Source organism: Cervus canadensis, chromosome 28 (genome assembly GCF_019320065.1).
Source record: "Cervus canadensis isolate Bull #8, Minnesota chromosome 28, ASM1932006v1, whole genome shotgun sequence".
NCBI classification, from domain to species: Eukaryota; Metazoa; Chordata; class Mammalia; order Artiodactyla; family Cervidae; genus Cervus; species Cervus canadensis.
In genome coordinates, this window is record NC_057413.1 from 24,393,011 (window position 1) to 24,411,796 (window position 18,786).

Below are 18,786 nucleotides of genomic sequence, written 5' to 3' on the forward strand. Positions count from 1 at the left end.
ATTCAAGGACAGGGAAGCCTTTTCAAAACAGGCATGAAGGAGAGGGTGAAAAACACCACCCCACACACCCTTGCACGTTTGGTAGGGCCACTTGGCTCCTAGTTGCTAAGCATTGAGAGGAGCTGGAATGTTCAGCACTATTAGACATCTCTGAGCAATTCTAACTTGCTGGAGGGGAAAAGTATATTAAAAAGAGTTCGGGAGCGATTATGCAGTGTCCATGAGACTGTAAAATGGTGCAGCCACTATGGAAAGCAGGTGCAATTCCTCAAAAAATTACAAGTAGAGTTAATATATGATCTAGCAATTCCACCTCTGGCCTTGTACCCAAAAGAACTGAAAGCAAGGTCTTGAAGAGATAGTTGTACATCCATGTTCATAGCATTACCCACAATAGTCGAAAGGTAGAACAACACGTGTCCATCAGCAGATAAATGGGTCAACAAAATATGGCATGTACATACAATGGAATATTATTCAGCCTTAAAAAGGAAGAGAATTCTAGCATGCTGTAACCTGGATGAACCTTGGGGACATTAAGCTTGATGAAATAAGCTGGTCACAAAAAGACAAATCACTGTATAATCATGAATATGAGGTGTCTAGAGTTGACAAATTCATAGAGACAAAAAAAATGGCATGGTGATTGGCAGGGGGTGGAAAACAATAAATAAAATTAAAATGGGGTGGCAGAGGAGGAAGTGGGAAGTTGTTGTTTAATGAGTATCGCTTCAGCTTTATAAGATGAAAAGAGTCCTGGAGATTGGTTCCACAGCAATGTGAATGAACTTAACACTACTAAACTATACACTTAAAAATGATTAAGATTGTAAATCTTACATCACATGCATTATATTTACATATATATATTTCCACATTAAAAAAAAATCAGGAATAGAGCTATACCAAGAAACAGGAAAGAACAGGCATTTCCTGAAAGTCTGCAAAATGGTTGCTTTTTCTTGAGCTATGTAAACTTAACAGCAGGGAACTGAATTCTCATGTGAGATAGAAACGGTTCCAGGGAGCTGATTCTGGGCGTATCTGACACAATCTTAAAAGGACTGTTTTCTCCATAACAGGATGTTTAAGAGTTAGATCTGGGAATTTTTCCTACCAATGTCTGCCTAGTTGGAAATCAGTTTTAGAATCTCTGAATAAATATTTTGAGGTTAACGCTTACTGAAGCTCCTCTAAAAAAGAGTAGCATAATTAGCAGAGGCACCCCCGTCAGGAGCTTATGAACTATATAGGGATAGAAGATGGATTATTTTTTCATTCATTAAAGACTATCTGTTGATAGTCTACCATGGGCTAGATTCAGCTCTACTCAGCTCTGGGGACCAGCAGTGACTATGACAAAGCCCCAGCCCTGGTGAAGTTCTGCTGGTGGTGGAGGGAGCCAGACAGTAAACAAACAAGTAAAAACACGATGTGTCAGATGGAGAGACGTGTTATGGAGTAAAAGTAAGTGCAGGATGAGAAGAATAGAGCATGATGGTTAGAGAAGGCTCTTCTGGCAAATGCCCAGAGGCTTGAAGGGACTGCAAGGCTGACCTGGATATCAGAAGGGGAAGGTTCCAGCAAGAGTCAGAAGGCCGGTGTGGCTGCAGCACAACATGAGCAAGACTGAGAGCAGTAGAAGATTTGATCCAAGAGGTTCCTGGGGGCTGGGTTAGGGGGTGGATCCAGCTCTCGTATAGCCTTACAGGCCATTGTAAGCATTTGGGTTTTAGCTCTATGGGAGATGGGGAACCACTGGTGAAGGTTGAGCAGAGTGACATAATCTGATTTGCCTCTCAAAAGCATTGTCTGACTTCTGTCTGGGAAATAAAAATGGCATAAAGGGCAAAAGCAGGGGAGCCAGTTAGGAGAAGATGGCAACAGTCCAGAAGAGAATTGGTGGAGCTTACCAGGCCTGATAGTGATTGAATCCTGGGGAGGGGAAGGTACCAAGGATGACTCCAAGACTCTGATCCAGGCTTCTGGAAGGATGGGCTGCTCTTTATTGAGGTGAGGAAGGCTGCTGGAGAAGTAGGCTTGGGGTGGAGGCAGTATTGCCCTGATGGGGAAGCAGGAATCTACTTGGGGATAGTTGAACTATAAACAGTGGATTACTTCATGAAGTCCCTCTCCAAGTACCCAGCATAGTGGGCACTAGGAAATATCTGTAGAAATGTTAATGATAAAGCAGCATATACATAAGTGAGAATTATTCATAGATTTATCTCCAGCTTATGGAGATGGAGCTTGATCACCTGCATGGGCTGTTCCATAAAACTAGGAGCTGGGAAATGCAATACAAATTGTGCACAAACACTTAAGGGAAATTTAAGGAAAGATGGGGGTTGGGGGAAGGGTGGGTCATCTGGACAGGCTTCTGGCAGGTGAATATTTGGAGAAGAGGGCTTCATATCTTTGGGAGCACTGTTATGAGATACAGAATGGCTGTGGAAATGCATCTGTGAATTCCCCTTCTTCACGTGGCCTGCCTGCATTTGGTGCTAGGTTCACCGTGTTAAGATGTGTGCATTTTCTGCCCTTTTGCTCCAAGGCTGTGCATCCATAGCATCTCAACTGAAAGAGACCTCTTTAGAGGTTTTTGTACATATTCTCCTAATAGGAGACAGGCAAGGGTCAATCCCATTGCTAAACTCCCTGCCTTTCTCCCCCTTCCCCAAGGAGATTATCAGTCTCTGTCAGTCACACATCCATTTAACAGTCAAGAACCAGCAGTCAGCACATTCGCTTGTATTTTAACTCAAGCCCCATGAGCTGCATCTTCAATCACTTCTCTTTAATCCTAGAGGAAAATTGTTCTTCCTCCTGTAAGATAGTCTTTTGTATTCTTGAAAACCATTAAAAGAACATATTCACGTGCCATTAATTCACCAGACCCTGCAATAGCCAGTCAAATGTTTGTATTGCACCACCAGGCACTTGAGTTGACTAGTATATTTATGCCGACAAGAGGCCAAGTGTATTCTAAGTGCTGAAGAGACCCAAATGTCTGCAAATTAGGAACTGAAACGCAGGGACGCACGCCCCACAGCTGTTGAACTTGAATTACTCTTTGAATGTGGCACCCAGGGCTGAGAGGCACTTCTCAGAGAGGCCTGTGTGCATTCGTTCTTCTAAACCCTGCCGGTGCCCAGAGCTTACATCCTCATTCGGACTTTACCGCCGTCTTGGGTACAGGTAGCAAACAAGAGCAGGTGTTCAGATTTATATTCCTCAAGCAGCCCCCTGAGGCTCATTGAGGACAGGTCAGTGAAGGAAGAGGCTGAAATGAAGCCTTCCACCCGCCCCCCGCCCCCCAGTTCTTGTGCCTGCCAGCAGACAGCTGTTCCAGCCGCTTCCTGCTGCCGTTCATGAAAGCATAACTGCGATTCAATGAAAAATAATTTAATAGAGGGTTGTTTGGAGCAGCCCCTTACTTTGGAGATTGGCTGAAACCAAGGCACTTGGATGTGTTGCCATCGCTGTGAAATTTTCACCTCCAGCAGCCTGAGCAAGAGTGACCTATTTTGAATGTGACAGCCGATGACACTTCGGTGGCGTGAATAATTTAATAGGTGCGAGAGCTCTGTCAACGCTGTGATATTACAGCAACGCTGCCTGCCTGGCTAATTATGGAGGGTGACAGCGCCCCGTCCCGTTGTCACGGCTCCTATCCGAAGCTGCCAGGGACATGGATTGTGTGTGAGCAGAGAAGGAAAGAGGGGAAGTGGGGCCAGGCCTGGTCCCTGCTACCAAAGAAGGCTTTGTGGGTCGAGCAAGCCATGCCGCAGGAGTCAGATTTCCACTTTCCCATCTGCAAAGCGAAACTATGCGGGGCCCACGGGGTTGGAGCTTGTATCCAGTATCTCGATCGATCGGGGAGGTGGAGGCTGGGAAAGGGTGATTTAGGAAGGAAAGAGGCACTGGATGCCGAAGCTAGCAGGGAGAGCTAATGGTTTCCAGGCCTCAGAGAGGAGACACCAGCCTTTTAAATATGCAGCTGGACTCTCAGCCCCAGGAGCAGGAATATGAACTGAGCGGCTGCAGAGACGAGTGAACAGCTAGGAGGAATCTCAGTCGTGGCTTCAGAACCTTTCCCTTGTGTTCTAAGCCACCTTGATCCTCCCTTCAGCTCACTCGGGCTTTGCTTAAATGATAGCGACAGCCAGTTAACCTCAGAGATCTGTTTCCGATGTGAATTGGACTCCAGAATAATGTCCATGAAGATGGTGAAGATTAACAAACAGTGAAAAGGTTTTAAGTAAAATGGTTTCTAGGTCCGTAATTCCTCCTAAAATCACCTCCTGAAGTTAACGATCTCTATTTCATGCATTACAGAGGGACCAGCCTTTAGAAAGATATGTGCATTGCTGGGGGACAGTAAGGAGAAAAGAAATTGAACAGGATTATGTGTAACAACAGATCTTGCCTAAAATTGAAAGAGAAATGAAAAATATTAAAGGAGTTACATAAAGAAAAAATATTTTTAAAAATATGAATGATTGGCTAAAAGCATATTTAAAACTTTTTTTCAATAGTCAATAGGCTATTATTAATGTGCATCACTTAAGGGAGTATTAGGAAATGGATGGCTGGCTCACATGAGAATAATTCCAAGAAGGTTTATTTACAAAGAGATGACTTATGGAGGTCTGAATCAGTAGAGTGTTGGGGAACCAGAGGGCAGAATGAAGCCAACACCACCTGGATCCAAAGGATGGGAGAGGAAGAGGTTTCTAGAACCTGCAAGGAGAGAGAACTATATAGAAAGGCTGCCTGGGGTTGGGGGGGAGCAGTCATCTTTCGTGAAAGGGTACAGCCAGCCCAATGTGACCTCAGAGGGAGGAACCTCAGAATTAACATCCTCACCTCACTCCTTTCCCCTCTCCTAATCTCTTTTGGGGCTCCCCATTGGCCAAACCCTACTGGACATCACTGGACGTTGATGTGGTCCCTCCATGGGGAGCCCCAGGGCAGACAGCAGGAGTGATAAAGGTGGAGAAAGAACAGGAAGGGGCTGCGTGGGACAATCTGCAAGCCACAGGGGGCCCCAGGGGACACAGTATAAATAAATCACCTTGGAGAACTGTACAGACAAATGTCTTCCTTTATGTTTCCCCTGATAATGGGAGAAAAAGGGAAAAGATTCATTATGAAGTGAAAGTCAATTTAAAACCTTAAGAAAAGCCTACATGCCAAGTACCTAGCACTGTGTGTATATGTGCGTAGTGATAGTTTCCAGTCACTTCTGCATTCATTCTGCATTATTTTATACTTCTTTTAATATCTTTGTGCAACAGTATTTGTTAAATCAAATTTATGCTATTTACCTTCAGCCTTACTGGGTTCAGAGCTATAGGAGTTTGTAAAGTTAATGTTCTACCAAAATGTTTGTCAGTATAAAGCAGAGGTTCTCAAAATATAGTCTGAGGAGCCCTCAAGTTTCCCAAGACTCTTTCAGGGGATTCCCTAAGGTCCTTAACAATTTTTAAAAATACAAGAGGATTTAGGTTATGTTATATAAATAAATATTTGTTTTTTAAGAATTGAAGTATAGGTGATATACAATATTATATGTTACAGGTGTACAGTATAGTGATTCATAATTTTTAAATGTTATGTTTCATTTATAGTTATTGAAAATATTTGCTATATTCCCTGAATTGTATGCTTGTAGCATATTTTATACCTAACAGTTTATACCTTTTAACCATGTTTCCCTCTCCTCTTACCCTCCCCACTGGTAACCACTGGTTTGCTCTCTATGAGTCTGCTTCTTTTCCATTATATTCACTAGTTTCTTGTGTATTTTAGATTCTACATGTAAGTGATATGCAGTATTTGTCTTTCTCTGTCTGATGTATTTCACTTAGCATAATGCCCTCCAAGTATCTATACATATAAACTTGTGTGTGTGTATATATATATAAACTATTAAATGGCTGGTCTAGATTACATTATTGTGTAATGGGGCTTGAGATCACAAAATTGGGAAGTGATTTTTATAAGTTAATTATTGCAGAAAATGACCACTCCTTGTAATATAATAGTAATATATGAGAAGTCCAATCTCAAGTTGCTGGGCAGGAGGGGGTTGTTTGCTACATGTGGGACGTATTTTATTTCCTGTCAGCCTTGAACATTTTGCTGACTATCTTTTACCCATGCAACTTCCAGGTCACTTGGTGCAGAAGCTAGAAGTGGGGGTGAAGGCGGGGTTTAAGATTGGATCATTTGCCTGAATGCATAGGCCTGATTTCAGACCCCCTGAGGCATCCACTCCTGGGACATACTAAAATGCTAAGGGTGTTGGCTCAACTAGTTTCCCATTGTGCAAGCAGATATGTGTGACAATGGTAAGAAAACAACAGCATGAGATGCCTGCTCCCTTGAGAACCTTATCATCAGAACCAGACTTGGGCAAAGGAGAATGGGGTTCTGTTCTCAGCAGTTCAGAGAGCAGCGAGCAAGACTCAGCTGTCATTTATTAGGTTGGAACGTACTTCTATAGGTCCAGCTCTAATGTCAAAAAATACAGGCTTGTTAACGTACTTTTTCCAGGGGATAAGGTGGCAGAAGATAGCAGGGACACTATGTGCTCTTGTTCCAAACACAGTCGGTAGTTACTGATGATTCTCTATGCTCTTTAATATAGAAGTTACAATGCTGTAAGTGGTAGTAAGCATAGTTCCCGACATCAAGGAGTTTATAAACTGATGAGGAGATGTGTACCAAATATTTAGGCTGCAAGGAAGGTGTGTGACAGGGTTGTATTCAGGGGACACACAAGGGACTTGCAGGAGGATACAGGCAGAGTTTGGAGGGCCAAGGAAGTCATCAGGAAAGGAGGCAGTGTTTAAACCAGGCTTTCTAGCTAGGCAGGGTTTTTAGAGACAAACCTCAGAGGTAAAAGAAAACATGATGGGCAATTCTCAGCAGAAAGTTTACAGGCAGTGGAAATGGCCCGAGCAAAAAGGTAGAAGTAGAAAATATCAAATATTAGAGCCCAAGGAAGCTTGGTGATCAAGGGGTCCAAATCCTTCATTTGACAAGTAAGGCCCCCGAGATCACAAGGGTCGAGATTTGTCCTGAGTTTACAACCCATGTGTTTCAACTCCAAGTCTTTTTGTAACTCAGAACACTTTTTGTAAGGCTGTTTCCAGGACTCTGTCATGATAGGAAGAGCCAAGGCTTAGACTGGGTACTGCGGAGAGACGGGGATGCAGCTGAAAGGCTTCTGGAAACACACGGTGGTGCCACGAGGGCCGGGCACCTGTTGGGACCTTACCCAGACCCGAGGGTCCCAAAGTACGTTCTCAGACAATTGTAGCAGAGTCATCAGCGTGCTCGTTCAAACAACTGAATTAAAAAATCAAAATCTGCATTTTAAACTCCATCCCAGAGTGATTCTTATGCACTCCATAAACTAGAAAAATAGAAATAAAGGAGGGGAGGAGGAAGGAGCGGGCGGGATGTATGAGGAGAGTAACACGGAAGCACACGCATTACCATATGTGAAATAGATAGCCGATGGGAATGTGCTGTGTTGCTCGGGGAACTCAAACCAGGGCTCTGTAACAACCTAGAGGCGTGGGAGGGAGCGAAGTGGGTGGGAGCTTCAAGAGGGAGGGGACATAGGTATACCTGTGGCTGATTCATGTTGATTCATTATCCTTCCATTAAAAATAAATTTAATTATAAAAAACAAATAAAGGAAATAGAGAAAGATTGGTTATAGCGACAAGTGAAACATTAGTAGATGTGAGCAAGGTGGAGGGTAAAGTAGGAGAGAGGAGTTCTAGCACCTTCCTTTCTCATGGCAGCATTCCCAGTCATGATTTGGCCATGCAGTTGGGTGACCGAATGCCTATGGAGGAAGGTCATAAGAGTAGAGAAGGAATTGCAGAATCAGGATATTAGATATGCTATCCACCTGGATATTAAACATCATAGTTCTGAAGAAAGATTCGATCTTAGCTGGATCTGGCTACCTCTCTCCAGGACTAGTTAACTAGACAGAGAGTAAAAGCCCGAATACACGAGCATCGCAGGCAAAAGGAATACATAGAGAAATACAAATGGATAGAGGTCCCTAGATAAAAGATCTCTGGCACCTTGCAATTAGAGCACTTACTTCAATTCATAATGGCAGTGGGTCTTCGGACATGTTCTGAATCCTGCATTAAATATCTGACGCTCTAAATCAGGAAACAATTGGCTGCACTTCAGATGCTCTTCTGCTTTCTTCTAATGAATTGTGCATTTACTAAGATTGATTTGGTGGTGCAAAGAACAGTCAGCCTGGCTGGCATGGCCAATTCTGTCCCCTAAACAAAATCTGGCCTTAAAAATGCCCATGAGGGGAGAACAATGAAACTCAGTTTTCAGAAAAGACCCTTTTCAGTGCTGCTGAAGTTCAAACACCCTGTTTTATGGCACCAAAAATAATCACAGTTCCCATAGCACCCATAGTACTTCCTCTTTCATAACACCCGCCTCAGTTATTTACAGCTGTCCTTACAACCAGGCTCCGCAAGATGGGTTCCATGACTTTCCTGTTTATTTCTGTGGTTCCTGCCCTTAGCAGAGTGCCTGGCACTTGAGTTGAAATAATAGTTTATTGAAATAATAGCTATCATTTTTCCCTGCTGCTGCTGCTGCTAAGTTGCTTCAGTCATGTCTGGCTGTGTGACTCTCTGGACTAGCCCACCAGGCTCCTCTGTCCATGGAGTTTTCCAGGCAAGAATACTGGAGTGGGCTGCCATTTCCTTCTCCATCATTTGTCCCTTGGGCTGTTAAATTAAAATTGATACATGGATGGGGACTAGGGGTGGGCTGGGGGATTTGTGTTAAACTGTTGACTGCTTTGGAAAGTTATTTCTTTCCATTGGTGTGAAAGTGCAACAAACTCTCACACTAAAGGAGATTTCTATAATATCCCCACCACAGATGCCTAACAAGCTCTGGGCTTCACTGTTTTCCTGGATGAGGTTCCCAGGGCTACACCAGTGTATCTCTGAATGCTTCAAGTGGTCAAGTTTTCAAGACAGAATGGAGAGCCCTCACCAGAAATTAAATCAGCCAGAACTTTGATCTTGGGCTTCTAGCCTCCAGAACAGTGAGAAAACACATTTCTGTTGTCTAAGCCCACCCAGTATATGGTATTTGTTATGACAGTCCTAGCAGACTAATATAGTGGGGAAACAGAAATCTACTTCTCTTCAGGGTGGGTGTTAGACCCTGTTCTTCCCCCTAGATTTTTCCTAGGTAGTCTATTATAATCTAATCTGATTTGTAATAGACTACTAATGCTAGTGATGCTAATCTGTAGTAGCTCTTATTTCTCCCAAGACTTTTCCTGCATAACTGTACTTCTTTCCAGGCTTCTTTCTCTAGAATGAGGTAAATGGAGAAATGTTTGGAACCACTAGACTCTACATAATTAACCATAAATCAAAGTGGCGGTTGCCCAGCATCTCAGGAGATGTTAAGATCTAAGATGCTATGAAAGTTCTGAAGTAAGAATGTAGGGAAAGCGGTAAGAGATCTGGGGGAAACAGATACAGACTACAGTACTGAAACTGGATCTTAATGAATAGATGTGGCTGTTAGGAAATGGGCTATGGGCATGGAGATCGGCTGGGGGTGGGGCTGACAAAGGAAAAAAAAGATCAAGGTAAGAGTCCAGGTGTGCTCCAGAAAGGCAGAGTTATTTGTCTTTCATTCACTAATTAGTTTTTAAGCTCCTGCTCTGTGCTGGGGATACCACAATATATAAGACAGAAACAGTCTCTGCCCTTATGATCTCATACTGCATGCACCACCTGAGAAGCCCTATGATTTCACAGTTCAATGAAAAAGAGACCAAGGACAACTAAAAAGGTAAAAAGAATCATTTCAATTTACAACTGGTGCTATAAAAGACAGTGCATTGAAAAAGAAGAATTGAGGGGAAGAATATACTTAAAGATGTGGGTGATCAGGGAAGACCTCTCTGAGAAGTGATTTGGCACATTTAGGAAACTGAAAGAAGGCCCCTGTGACCTCAGTGACCTGAGCTTAGTAAGAGAGAGGCTGGAGACGTAAGTAAGGCTGAAAAGGATTGGCTCACCAGCATTTGTAAGCATTGTCATGGATTTTGGATTTGATTTTATAATAAGTGAGGAATGAAGGCAGCGTTTTAAGCAGGATAGCGACCACAACATAATTTTTATTTTTAAAGATTACTCTTTCTGTATTAGTTATCTATTGCTACATAACAAATTGTCACAAATTCAGCAGTTTAAAACAGCACATGCTTATTATTTCACAGTTTCTGTGAGTCAGGAGTTCAAGCTTAGCTTCAGGCTGCAATCAATGTGTTTTCTAGGGCTAGGGTCTCATCTGAAGGCTTGACTGAGGAGAGATCCACTTTTAAGCTAATATGATGGCAAGATTCCATTTCTGTGAGCTACTGAACTGAGGACCTAGGTTCCTTGTCATATGAGAGCCTCCAACATGGCAGCTTGCCTTATCAAAGCCCGAAAGGGACAGATTCAACTAGCAAGATAGATATCAAAATCTTTTATCATCTAATCATGGAAGTGATATCTCAGCCCATTTGCCATATTCTATTAGTTAGAAGTAAGTCACTAGGTTCACATTCATGGGGAAGGGATTACATGAGGGTGTGAATACTAAGGGGGTGGGAATCAGTAAGGACCATCTTAAAGTTGTCCCACCACAGTGAAGAATGGATTCTAGGGAGGGGCAAAGTGGAGTTGAGATAAAGTGATACAGGCTAGAGATGAAGGGTCTCAGAGAACGGTGGTGGTACTAGAGCTGGAGAGAGGTAACCAAGAATGAGAACTGTCAGAGATAGAGCAACAGGTTTTGTTGGTGAATTGAGTGTGAGAAGCAAGAAAAAAGAGGCATCAGTAATGACTTCCTCATTTCTGGCCCTCTAGCAATGGGTTGGATATTGGTGCCATTTATTCTATTTTTAACTAAGATGGTTAAGAATAGGGGAGGATCAGTTTTGGTTTATGAGGAAGAGAATCAAGAATTGGCCAGCAAGAAATTAACAAGAATTTATGGGTACTCAGATAGCGGACCTTAGAGGAGAGTTCTGAGTTGGAAATGTAAATCTGGGAATCTTTTTTTTTTTAATATTGATTACTTTGGGTTGTGTCGGGTCTCAGTTGTGACTCACTGGTTCTTCGTCAGGGCATGCGGGATCTTTCATCACACCATGTGAGCTCAGTAGTTGCAGCACGGGAAAACTGGGAATCTTTAGCACAAGAACATGACTTAAAGCCCTGAATGAATAGATGAGACCCCCACTGCAGGGCCTTGAATACCCATCTAAGATGTTTATGTGTATTTAGACCTCCATTTAGGCCTCTGTAAAGTGCCTCAACCTACCTTTAGAATCACTTTTCGCTTGCCCTAATTCTAATTATCTTTTAAGGAGGATATCCAGGTTCCATCCTCTCCCTCCTGCTGGTTTTGCTCACTCTGGTGGGAGGAGGGAAGAGTTTATCTTCTGGTTTAATCCTACCTGTCCTTGTGGTCTGTTTCACCATTGTCTTAAACAATGTCATTCAGTTCCCACACTTAGTTGGGTTATCACCATTTAGGTTGTAAACTATCTGAGTGGGGCATGAGGAGAGCATTCTTTCTCCCTGCCCCGCCCCCCCGCCCCCTGTCCTTTTCTCAGATCTCCACAAATGCTTACTTTATGAATGAATGTTTCAATAGCAGTTTTATTTATGGCCATTGTAGTAGCTCTCAAGAGGCCAAGAAATGCTGTAGGAGTTGTGGAGCTGTTTGGACCTTTGTGACTCTCAAATTTATTGAGGCTGGAAAGGACTGGGGGGTCATCAAATAGGTGAAAGAGAAAGGAGGTAGAATAAGGAAATATCTGCAAAACCTGGGCTCAGCTGTCAAGTATCAACAAGCATACATCAGGGATGAATCCAGGTCCAGGCTGAAGGGAACAAGGATATATGACAGACAGGATGGTAGGGCCACCATCATCCAAGTTCGCAAGTGTCAAAATCCAGCTTTTGCACAAGCATCTAAAGTTTATTCAATTGTGTCACCTTGGCCAAGTCACAGTAACTCCCTTGAATCTTGGTTTTCCCATCCACAAAATAGGAGCATTAATACCTACTACAGACTTATCAGTCAGTTCAGTCCCTCAGTCATGTCTGACTCTTTGCAACCCCATGGACTGCAGCACACCAGGCCTCCCTGTCCATCACCAACTCCCAGAGCTTGCTCAAACTCATGTCCATCAAGTCAGTGATGCCATCCAACCATCTCATCCTCTGTTGTCCCCTTCTCCTCCCGCCTTCAATGTTTCCCAGCATCAGGGTCTTTTCCAACAAGTTCTTCGAATCAGGTGGCCAAAGTATTGGAGTTTCAGCTCCAGCATCAGTCCTTCCAATGAATATTCAGGACTTATTTCCTTGAGGATTGACTGGTTTGATCTCCTTGCAATCCAAGGGACTCTCAAGAGTCTTCTCCAACACCACAGTTCAAAAGCATCAGTTCTTCAGTGATCAGCTGTCTTTATTGTCCAACTCTCACATCCATACATGACTACTGGAAAAACCATAGCTTTGACTAGGCGGACCTTTGTCAGCAAAGTAATGTCTCTGCTTTTTAATATGCAAACTTATAGTCAGGAACAAATGATACAGTGCTTGTAAAGTATCTGCTTCAGTGAAAGTCGCTCAGTCATGTCAGACTCTTTGTGACCCCATGGACTTTACAGTCCATGGAATTCTCCAGGTCAGAATATAGGAGTGGGTAGCCGTTCCCTCCTCCAGGGGATCTTCCTAACCCAGGGACTGAACCCAATCCTACATTGCAAATGGATTCTTTACCAGCTGAGCCACCAGGGAAGCCCATCTGCTCCAGAGTCTAGGGTATAAGAAGAAAAGCAATGAACGGTAGCTTTCAGCATCCTAAGGATTATGTCAAGTCAAGCTAACTCACTAGGGACACATATTGGCCAGAATACCAATTATTGAACACATACGAGGAATAACTTGCCAGGAAGACTGGAATGTTCATATCATGTGGTCAACACATTTTCTCTCCTGAAGGAAAGTCTCTTTGGGAAAAATGAGTGCTGTTAGGAACTATTTAGTCAGTTGGAAGAAGGACAGAGGGAGGTGGGTGTGTGGAAAAATCCAGCTGTCATGAAGCGTGCAGCCTGTCAAGGCACTCACTGCTCAGGCTCTCCTCCATAGTCTAAGGCAGTGACCTGGTGACCAGGGCTTGCTCTTGGGTGCCCTTTCTAGGCTTCAAGTACACCCGGCTCCTCCTGTTGAATCCTTAGGTCAGCTATGACGTCGCCGGTTAGACTATGGTTTGTCTCAGAATCCAGGTGTGACGACGCAGTCTCGTTATCACCACTGGGTAAGGACACGGTGTCCTCAAATGTTCTCTTTTGGTCCACATCTAAACTCATTGAGTCTCACCCAAGTTGGGAATAGGGATGCACCATTCTATTTAACATACTCTAGGTACACAGTTCATTCAGGATGATGACTTTACAGATAAGGAAACTGAGACTTCATAAGAGATTCCCTATTTAAGAAGAGGCAGAGACCTTGTCTCTGGGTCCTTGTACACTCCCAGGATTGGACAGTTTCCACTCCAAAGACTATTTCCATGGAATGTCTTTGCCTGTCAGCTCCACACTTTCCTAAAGAAAACAGATTATGTATAGTTCTAATCTGCCAAAACAAAATAAGACAATTCTGTTTCTCCCCATTGTTATGAGATCTCGCTGCTCAAACAAGCTCTAGCCGAGAGCCCACACAAAGCAAACGTCAAGGGGGCTTTCCAACACGACACTTGCCAGGGGCAACCAACTTCACACACACAGACACACACACACTCACGCACGCACACGTCACCGATGTCGCCCCAGCGCATTGTTTCGATGCACAGCCTCTCTTCGAAATCCCAAAAGGTTAGCTGAAAGAGCCTTTGCTGGCCTCGGCTGTTCCAAAGCCCTCGATCCCCTGCGCGAATTCCAGGGATAACTCCAAAGCGGTGACACCAGCCCGTGCCAAGGATCTCGGCGTGGCGGCGATCAGCTGGCCGCCGACAGCAAAGCGCAGCCTTTGGAGCTGGGCTGGAGTAACTGTCAAGCAGCTGGCTCCCCCGCCCCGCCCCGGCGACGCCGCGGGCCCCGCGCCCGCCCCGCCCCCGCGCTCCCCGCCCCCCGCCCCCCGCGCGGCCGCCGCCGCGCTCGCTCCGCGCGCAGCCGGCCCCGCAACTTCAGCCCGCGCCGCCGCTGGCTGCCGCGAGCTGAGGCGGGAGGTCGGCCGCCGGCGCCGGGGCCTGGACGCGGGGCCCGAGCGCGTCCCGCGACCCTTTGTCCCTTTCCCCGAGTGAGCGCGCTCAGGCTGTCTGCAGAGCCGAGGTGCGGGCGGCCCCGGGCATTGCATTGGCACGGAGGCTGTTATTCTAAGCCGGAGACCTCAAGTGTCCCCCTGTCATGACAAGGAGCCTTCGTCTTTAGGTATGTGCACCTTTTTATTTGTTCTTTTTTTTGCTGCTGATCTTGCTGACAGTCCGGGTGAGGTCTCTGTGGCGAGGGTGTCGTCGGCTTGAATGAGTGTCGCCTGTTAAGGAGCCCTTGGGACCGGGGCGTCCTTGGTTTCCTCCGCCTGGGAGCGTTCGGGTGTCTGATGCCCACAGGATAGAGACGCTAAGTTGCTGGGCAGTAAGGGGACACAAGCACTTTTGAAGGCAGAACGGAGGGATGCCCAGGAACGTGGAAGGACCGGCCCAGAAGATGGTGAGGGGCCCGCGGCAGTGCCCGGGGACTGGAGCGTTGTTTCTGGGGCGAGGATGTGCGTGGCTGGACATTAGGTGTCCGGGGAGTGGGCTTGGTGCGAGCGCTTCGGGATGCAGGTCCTAGGATACTGGTTGCAGCCGAGCGACTTCCGGCACTGTCAGCGCCCACGGGGAGTCCAGCTCGCATCTGGGATTACAGCCTCTGGGATGCTAACTCGCCCCGAGGCTGCCCGGATTCAGCTTGGCTACGAACCAGCGTCATCCCTCCGAGTCTGGATTCCAAACCGGCAGTGTGAGGTGGGGGAATGAGAACTGGGCGGGGAGCAAGAAGGGGAAATGTATGGCACTGATGCCAACCAGCGTCTAGAAAAACGACGGGGTAAGGGGTATCGATGCACCTGAGGACGGAGCACCGGTGCAAGTTTCTGTGGCTTGGGAGATGGTCTAGGAAAAAGAAGCATCTGCACCTCTGTTACCGCGAGACCATAACCTCCTGTCCCCCTCCCCCAGGATGGTGGGGGGCGCATAGAGAGCCTCAGTCTAGGAGAAGGTAGCTGCTGTTGGCAATGAGACGAGCGGAAGCCATCCAGATGTTAAGGTGGGAGAAGTGCTGGGCCGGTCGCTCGGGCGAAGTGACAGCTCCCGCGGGAGCAAGAGAGCAAGTGGAAAAGCGAGATAACCGGACGGACTTCTGTTGGGGGAGGGGCGGGGGTGGTGCAGAGGGGATGTTGGCAGCGTCGAGGGTCCTTATCCTGAAGATACCAACGTGTTGCTCGAGTGAGTGACAGAGAGGAAACGTCTAAGCTTGGGGGCCGGGGGAAACAACCCTGATTGTCTTGGAAACCAGTCTGGATCTGTCTTTTCTCCTCCCTCCCTCCTCACTTGCTCTCCACTCACTGCCAAGTTCTAGGACTGTGACCAATCGTCCCCCACTCCTAAAGAGACTGTACTTGTGCTCTGTATGGGACTGGGCATCTCCTCTGAGCCTTTGCCCCTTTGTTATCTGACACGTGATCACTTCTTCCTTTTTGTTTCCTATCACGTCTACCTGGCTCCGAGTATGCTCCTCTAGTCCTAGCCACCCCCAGTTTAGTATATTCATGCTCACTTACTTCCCCTCTTCCTCTTGCTTCTCCAGCCTTTTCAGAACAGCCTCTGATTTTTCCCTCTCACCCCCACTGTCTGCCTCCTTTGTGTCTCCATCAGACTGTTATAGCTGCTGTTCCAAGCAGGGGATGTCAGCTGTGAACTCTTCAAGAATGAACATCATCAGGCTACTCTCCAGTGGTTAATTAGGAAGCAGCCAGTGGCTAACCTGCTGTAGGAGCAAATTGCAGGGGTGTGTCTACTCAGGGGAAGAGCCACTAGAGGAAAGGGTCTCCCTGCTCTTCCCCACCCCTCCTAGCCCAGCCCTCACGGTCAGCCTCTTGTGCCCAGCTCCCCCTGCTGCAGAGATGCTGCCAAATCCTGGCTGTTCCCCAGGAAGCTGATGCATTTGTCTGTCCAAAAATCTGCTGCATCCAAACATCTGAAAACCTGAAGAGTGAAGATCTGTTTAAATAAAAACGTACTGCATATGTTGCTTTTCTGAAAGGCCCCCAGTGGGTGCCGCTTTTCTCTTCCTCTGCCAGTCCAGTGTGAGATTTTGGTTTTGACTATTTTATCTTCAGTATAAATATAAAGAAATCCCAAGCTAGAGTGAGGAAAAACTAAAAGCCTGCACTGGGGACTTGACTTGCCTAGAATTCTGTGTACTCGAACACAAATGCTGGCCGCGGCTATCTTCTTTCTGTTGACTGCAAAGTCAGATTATTTCCAGCAGAAAAGGGACACATAGATCCCTCTTCAAGGGTGACCTGGAGAAACCAAGGGGCCTGGGAAGGAGATATTTATGTCTGTGGGTGTCACTTCAAAATTCTACTCTTTAGTACTGAAGTCTGTTGACTTGGGGCCCTCCTGATGATAGTCAGGTGTCCTACTGTAAGCCTGAGGTTGCTGAGTGGATACATCCTAGTGTGGTAAAACCCCACAGCCCAGCTGTGATACCAACCACGTGCCCAGCTGTGATTATAACCAAGTCCCTGCTCTGCTGGATTTTGGGTTAATTCATGTATTATTGACTCACCCTCGGCATCAGGAGGCTAAAACACAGACAGAGGCCGTTATGTAGGGCGAACAGCGCAGCCTGCACTTTTCATATTAAATGGTAGAGTTGGGTGAACAGCCGTCCCTGGGGTTGAAGTGTTTGCAAACCAGTGTTTTCCTTTACTGCTCATTGTGTTCAGTGAGTTGGGGAAAAAGATAAAAGGCTGTCTTGTTTCTCTTCTGAAAAGAAGATAGAGGTCTAAACTCAGTTTCTTCCTTTTCTTGGGAGGAAGTGGTGGTAGAAGTGAAAGTCTTGTTTTGTTTATACAATGGGTTCTCCTCGGGGCAGTGGCAGATATTTGACCTTCCACGTGGACCTCCTCCGCCCTGGTGGCCATGGCCCGGGCCTCGTGCTTCTGAACGACTCCTTCACCAAGGTTATTTTCATCTGCCAAGCCCAACTCCACCGACTTGGAGGAGATAGACAGCTTGTGTTTGTGGCCATTCAACCAGAAAAGAATACTAGCTGAAAAGAGACAATGAAGCAAGGGAATTGGGGGTGGGGGTGGGGAGAGGAGGTACAGATAGGCCAGCAGCACATAATTGGTTCCCCAAAGGCAAACCTAGACACCGGGGTGGCTCCGTGAAGCCGTTGTCATGTAAACACCCCATAGTGTGATTATTAGAAAGATCTGTTCAGAAAAGGAGAGCGATTATGACTATGCGCCTTTTCCTCTGGAGGGAACCCTCCTCGGCTTCATTCCCCTCCACTTTCAAAATCATATCCTTATAGACGGTTTCTCCGCACATTTTCCCCCTGGAAATGAAAACCTCCCCCATTGTGCACATGGAGGCCTTCCAGCCGAATCCACGAAACAAAAGCACTGAATGCACAGATCTTGAATGAATTAACACCGAAACACCCACACGTCCTCCCCCCTCTTCCTATCTCCTCTCTGAGGCCACCAAGTTCCTCGCTGGGGGAATGGCCAAGGTTTGTTGTTATTGTTGGGGGGGTGGTGGGTTGTGGGGGTTTTTTTGGTTACAGTGTACTTATCCCACTTTAGTTGGAAATATTCCCTCAAAATAATAGATGTTTTTCTCGAATGTGGCCAGTTACCTAGAAAAGATCGTTTTACACATGGCCCGATGCAGGGTGCCCTCCCTGGACACCACCGAGAAAAGAAACCACTGCGATTTATTTTCTTGTGCCCATCGTTTACATGACACTGATGAGCACTGCGTGGAGGAGATGAATGTTTTCACACGTCCATCACACTAATTAAAAAAGAAAATTAGATTTCTTTTCAACAGTGAGAGCAAATGAGGTGCAATGTTTCTGTGTTTCATAAGCTCAAAATGAGCTCTCTGCCAGATGGAGGATGGCAGTGTCTTAGACAAAGGGAATGTTTTTCACACCATTTAGCATTCAAATATAATAAAGTGATAAACAAATATAAAAGTATAATAAAGTGATGAATAATCATTTGTATTTCTGGGATGGATTGGAAGTCCAAGTCCTAAATTACAATGTTCTGTAATTTAAGGGAGCACTGGGATCTGGCCAGAATTAAATTTTTCATTCAATATAAAAGTGTAAGATACTGATTATACCTTCTAGGAAGTGCACAGTCTGGTAGAGAAGGAGGAGGAACCCAGCTGTGTTGGACAGAGTGCTGGCCGCATGTCTTGGTTTGCCCTCCTGACATCTATTGTCTCAGCATGAGCATAAATGTTAATAGCACCCCTTTCACTCAGAAGGATTCTGGTTTGGTCACCCTAGAAAAGGGGCTAAGGGAGGTCAGAGGAAGGCGAGGAAGGCTGTGACTGGAGTAGTCAGTGAGGATTTCATCATCTTTGGTAAGATTATAGATAAATGGAAGGGAGAAGAGAAGACTC

At 45.8% G+C, this 18,786-nt stretch overlaps 1 protein-coding gene across 6 annotated transcripts in view; it reads left to right on the forward strand.

Moving 5' to 3' along the window:
• RIPOR2 (RHO family interacting cell polarization regulator 2) overlaps nt 1–18,786 on the forward strand; it is a 207,028-nt gene that overhangs the window by 111,397 nt on the left and 76,845 nt on the right. Inside the window, exon 1 of one of the 6 annotated variants that reach the window (XM_043449927.1) lies at nt 14,246–14,524. The exons of the other annotated variants lie outside the window; for them this stretch is intronic. The gene's annotated coding sequence lies outside the window, so the exon portion shown is untranslated. Of the gene's footprint in view, nt 1–14,245; nt 14,525–18,786 lie in introns of those variants that run through there. 6 annotated transcript variants of the gene reach the window in all.